Raw genomic sequence first — 10,436 nt, 5'->3', positions numbered from 1 at the left:
GGCCGGGCCGGGCCGCGCCGGGCTGAGCCGCCCGCGCTCCCTCGCGGTCTGCGCGCCCTCGCCGCCTCGGCCTCCGCGCCGGCTCGGAGATTCCAGGCCACTTCGCGCAACCCGAGACACTTTCACTCTGGATTTTTGTTCTTATTTTTAACAGAGCCCCCTCGAGTGACGTCGCCGGCCGGTCTCCTGGACACGTGCCTCGGGCCAATGGCCGCGGCGCCGCGCGCCCACGTGACGCGCCCGCCGCCGCTTGGTGACAGGAGCCGCCCCTCCCCCGCCGCCGCCGCCCCTCCCCCCCTTAAAGCGGCCGCGTCCTCCGGCGACGGCTGCGGGAGCTCGGCACCCAGCGACGCCGCGACCGTGTACCCTGCGCTCGCCCGCGCCTCCCTCGTCGCTTCTCGGTTCAGGGACCTGGGGCGCCGCCGCGACAGCCCCTCCGGGTCACCCGTGTGTGTGCGTACGTGGACACGCGCTGGAAGATTGCTATTTTTAACATTTCCATATTGTTTACCGTGGGGAAAAATCCCACAATTCCTTGCACAAAAAAAATGCATAAATCATATTAAATGAGCTGCCGAGATACAAAGAGACTTTTGTAGTCCGCTTTCCTTGCTGGCGGAGAGGGAAGTTGTCACTTACGTTTGACTTGGGTGACCCGGCAGATTCCTGTGTTAAACGCAGAGCTGACGCGCAGGACCCTCCTCCTGTAGACACTTATTGTAAGTGTGCATGTGTGTGCGCGTGTGGAGGGCGGCGCGTGCATACGGCAGGATCCCACTGGGGACACCGGTCCTCGTGAAGCGTGCATGTGGACCTGGAAGAGCGCGGGAACACGGTTTCGGGCTCCGTGTGGGGAAAGAAATAAAGGAGCATGGGGGTTATCACTGAATCTTCTTGTTTGGAAAGGAAAGGAGGCTGGCGCTTCAGCCAAACCTTCAAAACCATCGGAGAGGAAGTGCCCCAGAGCAGCTGCCTACCCCTCCCAATTCCCAGCCAATCACACGCCCCCACCTCACACACTGATTGCGGGGCTACCAGGCCTTTCACCCCATTTCCTTTGTCTTAAAACCCTTTTAAACTCGTTCCATAGGAGAGCAGGGCCCATCTGAAAGGGGAATTAGGAATCAAATGCTGTGTGTGTGTGTTGGGGGGGCAGTTTGTTTCTCCTCTGTTCTCCGTCTCTACTCCTTTCTAAACTTTCTTTCCAGCTTGCTGTCAGAATATCCAACGTGAGCTTGTTTCCTCTTCTCTTCCCTCATCTCCCTTCTGCTCCTTTCTGTTTGCTCTTCTCTCTTTGCCCCCAGCTGCAGACACCCCCACCCCAAACACCCTTGTGCTCTCTGGCGTGCCTGTCCATCATTTAAAATGAATTTTTATGGAAATTTGCAAAGTTCAGAAAACAGCTAAAAGGGGGACTTTGAGGTTGCAGGCAGCCCTGGCACAGTAAAAGTGCCCTCACTGGAAAGGGGGTGTGAGAAGGAGAGGAGGGAGAGCCGGTGCCCTAGGACTGGCTGGCCCAGGTGGCTGCAGGGTGCCCAGCAGCTGAGGCCCACAGCAGAGCTGACTCTGGGCCTGGCTCTGCCAGTGGGGTGCTGCCAGGCCAGGAGACACTGGGCAGTCAGTCCTCCAGGCAGTGTGATGGTCAGGCCACCCTGAGGCTTGAAAGCATTCCCTTAGCCTGGCTCAGCGCTCCTCCTGTCCCCACCCTGTCCTCTCTCCACAGCAGCTCTGTTCACCCATGCAGGCTCCAGGGTGCAGGCTGGGGTGGGACAAGAAGCAACAGTACAAGATCTGCTCACAGGGAAATTAACCTGTTGAGGGTCCTGGAGGGGGGTGGGAGGAAGAGCTGGACTGGGTCACCTGGCTGCCAAAGGTGGCTGAGGCAGGTATGTGCTGGGCTTGGTAGGCCCTGGAGGCAGAGGGGGAGGATCATGGGTCCTCTGTGAGGCTCAAGCAGATGGGGAAGCCACTTCTTACTTGGGTTGACTCACACCCCTCCTCCTGTTGCCCCCCCCCTCCATTGAAGGGGTCCACACCAAATTCCCTGGCTAGTCACACACCTGCCTGCAGGGGCCCTGCCTGAGTATCAAAAATTTACCCCCCCTCCCCGTCTGCCTGCCCCTAGGAAAATGGGGCTGATGAGTTCTGTGGGAACACCTTATTGACACATGTTTAGGGCTTGGGGAGGAAATTTCCTGGCGCTCTGGGAACCCTAATCATCACCAGCCAGGTAATGTCCAATTACTTTGGGTCTGGGGAAGGCGGAGTGGGTGGAGGGAGGGCCCAGGGCTGGATTGCTTCCTGCAAAGCCGGCCGGGTTCATTTCTCACCCGTCCCATGAAAACCAATTAGGCTCCCTCCTGAGAAACATTTTCCAGTGTCTCGGGCACCATCCCCTACGAGTGCCTCGGCATTAAATGAGCCCAAGGCACCGCACTTCCGCTGTGTTCCTTCCTGCCACTCAGCCCCAAAGTCATGGCTGCCACGTGGACTCTCCGGCAGCAGGTTATCTCTGGGCACATCTGGACTCGCCGTCTCCAGGCTATGGGGTCAGTCTGGTCTGAGGAGAGGGGGATGGGGGGCCGGGAGCAAAGCGAGGACGGGAAAGAGGGAAGAAATAATTAGAAAACGGTCTCAGGCCTCCCGAAGCCCACCCAAACATGAACATAATTCTGGAAAAGAGCACCCCTTGAAAGTGGGCCCCATTCAAACAGTGGGGGCGGGGGCCGGGGAGGCCGCGGGAATGTGGGCTGGAGCTGCACGGAGATGGCTTGCTGAGGGGGAAGGAGGAAGCTGAGGGAATCCTCCTGTCTTATACACACAGAAATCTCAACAAACTGCTCCCCCGAAGCTTCTGAAAACGTGCTAGAGGCCCAGCGCCGGCCTCCTGCCGGATCTGGGACCCTGTCCGCCCTGGCTGTGCTTTCTGGGGACGCGGGGAAACCCGCATTTCCAAATCTCCCGGTTCCTGGGCGGGACGTGCGGCCGCTGAGCCCCGCGGCCTGGAGCCCAGCGAGCCGCGCTGCTCCGCTCTCTGACCCGGACGCGCCGCGGCCCTCAGGGTCGGCCTCTCCGTGCGCCATCAGGCGAGCCATCCGCGGACACGTGTGTCTCCCCAGCACAAAGCGAGGCCCCGGGCTCCCTCTGAGCCCCATCCCTTCTCCCCTGCGGGGTTTGGAGAGGGCCGGCTTACGGAAAACCGTCCCGCATACTTCCGGGGGTGTCTGCACAAAAGGGGACCTCTCGGAGAGAGGACAGAGGCTTCTAGACACGCGGGATTTATAACATCGACGCGCGTGTCACAGATCACATATCGCGCAGCTGCGGGTGGCGGAGCGCTCCCGGAGACGCTGGGCGCCTGGCTGCGGATCTGGCCTCCCGTTTTTTCATAAAACGAGGCCGGAGGAGGGTGGCTTTCCCCGCAGCTTTGCTGTCCCCTGACTTCCCACACTCCTCCAGCTGGGCGTGGGGACGCTCGGAGAAAACGAACGCGAAGAGAGCGGCGTTGGCTCGCGGAGTCCTCGTCACTGGGTTGGTAGAGACGCCCAACAATTAGGGAGAGCGAAGTCTCCACCCCAACAAAATCGGGCGGGGAGCCCCGCGCTGTCGGCCGGGCTCTGGAGGCCCGCAGGGCAGTTGGGGCCGAGACGGGAGAAACTCCTGCCGCCCGGCGGACAACTGCCATCGGCTCCTTGTGCAGCCACCACGACCGGGTCTGCAGACAAAGGCCAAAATGAAGGGGCTGGGGGAGCAGGGGGTGAGCCTGGCGGGCAGCGGGCGCCAAGGTAGCGCTTCCGTGCTCTCCTCCGAGCGAAGCACAGGCCTACAGACCCAGGGGCAAACTTGGGGGGCCAGGGTCTTGGAGGCTGGGGCCTGGGATCAGGGCCTCCGACTGAGTAACCCCAGGAAGGATGGGGTTAAACGCAGCAGTGGCGGACCTGGAAAGGGGAGTGGGGGCGCAAGCCCTTGTGCTCCAGGCTCCGCGCCTGTCCCTGCCCCAAGCCGCCAAGGGGCGCCCAGCTACCTGGAGGCGCCCTGTGGGCACAGAGAGCCTGGTGGGTGGGTTGGTACCCACGGAGGCTGGCTAAGAAGGGCGATGGGCAACGGCATTGCCCGTTTGGGCCCTGCCCCAAGGGCTGGAGAAGCAGCAGCTGGTGCACAACCAAAGCTCCCTGGGTGCTGGGGGCGCCCAGTGGGTGAGGCACCCAGTGGAGACCGCCTCCTGTCCAGGCCACAGGGAGAGGACCTACTTTGGAAGCTGAGCCCCCGCGCTAGCCGGGGGAGAGCTGGGGAGATGTGCGCGGGTGTGGGCACCTCTCCAGAGCAGGAAACTGCCATGCAGAAACCACCTCCCTAACCTGGTCAACCCTGAAAACAGAGGCTTCTATGGAGAACAGGCTTGTGCTAGTGAACCCACACCCAAACTCACGCCTCTGTCTTGGTCCCAGGGCCCACTCTCCCTTGGGGTTTCACCAGGGTGGGGGGGCTCTTGCCTTAGATGACCTGCCTGTCCTTGGGAGTCACTTTGTGCCCTGGGGACCCCTTTTCCTGCACTCTCATCCTGGTTCACTGCTGTTTTTAACCCAGGCAAAATGTGGGCCCCTCTGGAAGCTGGGCCTGCTTTCCCTCGAGGTCCATCACTGTGTATTTTCCCCCCCGAGAGACTCAGGCTGTGGGGTCCGGCTGGGGTCTTCCCTGATCAGCTTGTGCAGGGTCAGGGTTGTGAGTCACACAGTTAGGTTATTATTTATTTTTTAGGTGATTTCTTTTTTCCCCAAAAACACTTCACACCTCTACTGTAAAGAAGGAGTCCCCTCAGAATTGCAGCGACCCACAAGAAAGCAACACATTTTAAATACTCCAGACACATAGAGTCTAACTGGTTTGGCAAAGGAATTTGAGGAGCCGCGTCTGTGGCTTGGGCTAAGCACAGCAAAACAAGAAGAAAAAACACGTGAAGGGACGGTGAGTTCTAAAGAAACCTAGCCACTCTCTTTAATCTTACGATTGCTTACCCAGAGTGGAGGAAATCCTGGAATCTACCCGCTGTCTTCCCTCCGGCCTTTGATGGAGCTCCTGGGAGACACCTGCCTTCCTCACAGAGCGTGAGGTTTCTCTTCTTGCCTTTCTCCTGGGGATGGCCCAGGTCATCCCAGAGAGGCTGGTGCAGCGTGAGCTCATATACATCCACTGCACAGTATTTTTAGAAATACGGTTTGAGTGGCTAGATAGTTCCAAGGTTTTAGGGACGTTCAGGTTTAACTTAAACCACCTGGATACACCCTAGCCAAACTCTCTACAGCTGGTGAGACAAATAACTCAATAGTCTACATTTTATGCCGGGAAGAAAATAGCTAAACCATCACCTCCACCCCCAATTATCAACAACTGAATACTGCTCCACTGGGGAACTCATGGAGAGCTGTGTACTTGTTAGTTTGGGGGAGACAGATTTTTTAAAAATCTGCATTGAAGTTAGTCATGGACTTGATTTACTTTTTTCTTTATCGAATACAAATATATTAAGATATGTGGTTTGCTATAAAACGGTGAAACTAAATTGTGCATTAAATTCAGACATTCTTTATGCTTGATTCAATTATTGATCAATTCCTCTAAGTTGGTCATTTCTTCAGCATGAGTATCTGGTTCATGATTATTCTTATAAGTACAGTGTGTATCATTCTTATAAGTACAGTGTGTGTGTGTGGGGGGGGGGTATGTCCCAGCCGGTCACTTCCCGTGCTAAGTACAGACGTGTGCTCAGGTGACCAGTGCTGGCCTCTCAGCAGCACACAGGCTCCGTCAGGAGCTCCGTGAACACACACGCCACTGGTGCCAACCTGCACGGAGGGTGCCTGCCTCAGTCACTGCACTCAGGGCATGCTGACCAAGGCCCCCGGATGCCCTCCCCAGGGAGGGCGGGAGAATCACTCGGAGCCCCTGTTCCTGTGACTCCCTCATCCCAGGAGAGCTCCTCCAATTAAGGAAAAGCCAGCAGTATTTTAAAGTTAAGGCCCATTTCGGAAGTGCTCTTTCTCCTTAAAGAAAATCTCTCCCCTCTCCCAACCCCTCTAAAAAATAGTCCGTTTCTCTACAGACAGCCTCTCAGCTGTACTTCACGGGATGAAGTTTCAGACTTTGCGTGTGTCTCACATCAGTTAATCCCCTAAGACACAACAACTTCTGGGGTGCCGGCAAAGTTCAGGAACTCTGCCGTTTGGGGCATTAACACCGGCTAGCAGAGAGAAGAAACGGGATACGCGCGAGGCTTTCCCACGTACATACTAATGCCCCGAAATTCCTGGGGATTTACACCTCCGCGTCTACCCGGAGCGAGAAAAGCCAGTTGTTCTAATTAACGGCCTAATTTTAGCTCCGGGTTTGCTCTGCCAGGGCTCATTTTGGCGGAGGCGCAGCCTTTGGATTACAGATGTTGGGGGACGACGCCCCCTTCCCGCGACTGGAGGGGAGGGGACGGAGGCAGCCGCAGGACGGGAAGGTTTGGTGACAAGGCATGGCAGATGCGCTGGGAGGGCAAAGCGTGGGTTCCCCCCAAACGACACACTTGGGCCGACGCGTAGGTTTTTCTGCCTTATTTGCAGATACGAGCTCAGTTGCTCCTCGTGCAAAGCAGCCACGAAAAACGCAGCCTTGAAAATCGGATGTGAAGCCAAGTACAGGTCGGTTGGAAACCTCGCTCGGGGGCCAAGAATGGATTTTGGATCCAGACCGCCAAAGCGGCCGGCGTCAGTCAAGGTCCGAGACTGGGCCGTACGTAGGCCTCAGCCTTCCCGCCCGGGCGGGAGTCTCCTTTTCTAGCGGAAACAACTGGAAAACACAAAATCCAGCGAAAAGAAAGCGGCCGTGCGGGTGTGCGCCCAGGCGCGTGGAGAGCTCCCTCTCCGGGAACCGCGGCGCCTCGCATTCCCGGGCTGCCGCGCGGGTGGGGGCGGGGTGGGGTGAGGAGGGAGCAGGCGCTTTCCTGGGCACCCGCCGAGGTCCCGTCTGCTCGGCGGAGCAGGAGAGGGGAGGGGGCCCTGTGCTCCCCGCATCACCCAGGAGTGGCCTGGAGGTGTCTGGGGCGAGCCCCGCCGGGTCTCCGTGTAGGCGAAGTGGGGAGTCCCACGCTGGATTTCCCGGGGTGCGCCCGCCCGGCCGAATGCGCACGTGGACCGGAGAGAACTGTTTTCGGGTGGAGTGAGTGGGGGCGCTGGCCTTGGCTCGTCGGGTGTGGCCAGGTCTCTTCCTTCCAGAATTGGCAGCTTCTGTCGGGACGCGGTTCTCTTCTACCCCCCGCCTCGCGGCTGCAGCGGGTTGGTTAAGGGGATCCCTCGCGGGAGCTTCGGGTGTGAGTCCCCCAGAAGGCCCCGGGGCAGGTTTTCTCCGAGGGTCCCCCGACCCACGTCCCACCGCGCATCTGAGTAGCAGCAAACCCCCGGTTAAGCGTGGCTTTAGGGGTGATTCCTCGTGACTTGCCGAGTGCCCCGTGGCGCCCCGAGAGGGAGAAAGGAGGAACGGTGGCTCCTGCGCGGGTCCTGCCCCGGGAGGCGGGGTCCACACGCTCGCCCCCTGGCTCGGAGGCAGGTCCCTGGGGATGCGCCCCGGCGGCGCCACTGTCTTCTGCGGGGAGGGGACCCCGGCCCCGTCGAGACCGAGGTCGACCGCGAGGGCCGGGGAGCTAGAGCCGGGATCCGTGGGGCAGACGCCTGGGCGGCGAACTTTTCCTCGGAGTGAAAGCCTGTGCCCCCAAACCCCGGGCGCCCGCGGGCGGCGCGGCACCGGGGAGCGCGGGCCCGCGCGGCGCGCGTCTGTCACTGAGCCGCTGAGCTCTTCGCAGCTCACAGATCACAGGGCCGCGCCCGCCCGGCCGCCTTGGTCCACTGAGCCGCGGCGCTGAGCGCTCGGCGACAAAGCGGGGGCACCGCCGGACCCGCGGCTCCAAGCGGCCCGGGCGGGGACGCGGGAGGGGCCCAGCCCAGCAGCGACTTCAAAGCCCCAGGTCCCGGCTCCGTGAAGGGGTGGCGCTCCCAGGGGGGCGCGAACCTGCGCGCCCGGCCCTCCCCGCCGAACGCCCCCAGGCGGGCTGTCCGCGGCGACCCCGGAGCCCCCGGGCGCGGTCGCCTAGTCCCAGCCCGTGACGTCCCCGCGCGGGGCTCCACGGCTAAGGGGTCCGCCCCTCCCTTTTTAAAATTAAAGTCTTCCGTCGCGTCTGTCGCGTTCCCCGCGTTGGGAGTGGGGGGCAGGCCCCCGCGTTTGAGCCTGGCGCACGCTCGGCATCTCCGGCCGCGGGGGCGGAACCCGGGGAGCGCGTCCGGGAAGGAATCGCCGGCAGAGCCGACGGCGGCGTCCAGCACCGCGGCCCCCCTGCTCCCCCAGGGCGTCCCCACTGCGGCTCTGAGGCGCGCACCTCGAAGAGATGCCCTCTCCGCGTGTCTCCGGAGCCCCCGCCACCCACTCCTGAGATGCCTTCGCTTTTCTTCTGCAGCGCGGAGGGGGGTGGGGAAGGGAGGCTGGGGCGCGGTGGGGGGAGGGAACTTGCTTAAAGCGGAGAGAGGTCAGAGGTGAGTAGGGATTACGGCTCCGTGACCCCTGTCATCCCCCGCGGCCCGGGGAGGGAGTCGCCGAAACAGGGTATCCGGGCGTCTTTTTTAAAAACCTGAATTTCGGGGGAGGTGGCTGGTCCAGTGAAGACACGGAAAACCACATCTTTTCACCAGGCAGTCCCCAGCTTTCAGACTCCCCCCCCCAACCCCCCCCCCCCCCCAGTATTACTCGTGAGGATCCAAGTTCCACCAGGGCTGGGAGGGCAGTGAGAATTGTAAAATCTTGGCAAATTTGAGCTCTGGGTGGCAATACTGTGTGAAAAGGTGGTTCTTCTCTTCAAGATGTTAACAAGTATAAATATTCTTTAATAACGCTTCTGGGAAGAACATTCAACAGTGAAAATTGTTGTGTGGGTCTGCTCTAAAATTTGATGTCGTATGTTATTGAAACGAGGCTAATTTTTTAATTGTGAAAAAATATATGAAATGTATCACCTTGGCCGTTTTTAAAGTTTTTAAAGCAACAGTTCGGTCGCATTAAGTACATTCACACTGTTGTGCAGCCAACACCACCACCCAGCTCCAGGGTTTTCTTTCTTTCTTTTTTTTTTTTTTAAGATTTTTATTGGGGAATTGGAGGATGGGAACAGCGCTGGGGAATTGGGGGAAGGGGAACAGACAAGTTGCTGTCGTTTTGTTCTTCAGTCTAGCTGTGGAGGACATTGCTTCACTGGCCCAAGTTGGCACCATCATTGCCTCTTCCCGGGTGAGGCACATCAGTCGCCGGCTTCTGGACTTCATGTTCCCAAACCGAAACTCGCTGGGTCCCCATTAAGCGGAAACTCCCCTTCCCCCACCCCAGGCCCCACACCCACCTTCTACTTTCTGTCTATGAATTTGACTCCGCTCCGCACCTCGTGTAAATGGACTCACACAGCATCTGTCCTTTTGTGACTGGCGTATTCCACTGACTGAGCGTAGTCTCCTCAAGGTTCATCCATGTTGTAACGTGTGTCAGAATTTCCTCCCTTTTTAGGGCTGAATAATATTCCACTGTATGTACAGACCACATTTAGTTTATCCATTCATCTCTCAGTGGACACTCGGGCGGCTTCCGCCTCTCGGCCACTGTGAATTATGCTGCAAATATCTCTTTGAGACCCTGTTGTCAATTCTTTCGGATACACACCCAAAGGTGGGATTGTGGGATCCTATGGTGATTCCACCATACATTTTCTGCAATCCTGTCATACCGTTTTCCACAGTAGCTGCGCTGTTTTGCATTACCACCAGCCACGCACAAGGGGTCCAATTGCTCCACATCCTTGACAGCATTTATGATTTTATGTTTTGTGATAGTAGCCATCCTAATGGATGTGAAGTGATACCAGCTTCCAGACTTTTGAAAACTTTGTTCCTTCCACCAATACTGCCCCCTCACCTACCTGAGGAACTCCTCACCCTCCTAGCCTAGCTCAGCCCCCTCCTGTTCAGCATCTGTCCTGTCCCCCCCTTCAGAGTTCCCTGCCCCCTCCCCTGTGCCCCCTCCCACACTCCTTATGCAGCCCTGTCCTCAGGGGCTGCCCGCTAGGTGAGGGCCAGAGTGGGTGGGCTGTGCCTCAGTGCCTCGATCCCATTCCCTTTGTTGGGGGAGGGGATGGTGGGGACAGCAGTCCAGTGACACTTGGGGTGGGTCTGCAGCTGTACTCTCCCCTAACCATATGAGGCACTGAGAAATGGAAAGTTGGCTAGTGTGAGTGAAGAGCTGAGTTTTTTAGTTTAATTAACTGGAATGTAAATTTTTAAAAAACGGATTCTCAGCTTAGCTCCTAAGAACACCCCCCCACACACGTCTATTTGGAACAACTTGGGCATGTGAAGACTTTCTTC

This window comes from Hipposideros armiger, unplaced genomic scaffold, assembly GCF_001890085.2.
Source record: "Hipposideros armiger isolate ML-2016 unplaced genomic scaffold, ASM189008v1 scaffold_295, whole genome shotgun sequence".
Classification (NCBI taxonomy): Eukaryota; Metazoa; Chordata; class Mammalia; order Chiroptera; family Hipposideridae; genus Hipposideros; species Hipposideros armiger.
This window is presented reverse-complemented; position numbering follows the sequence as displayed.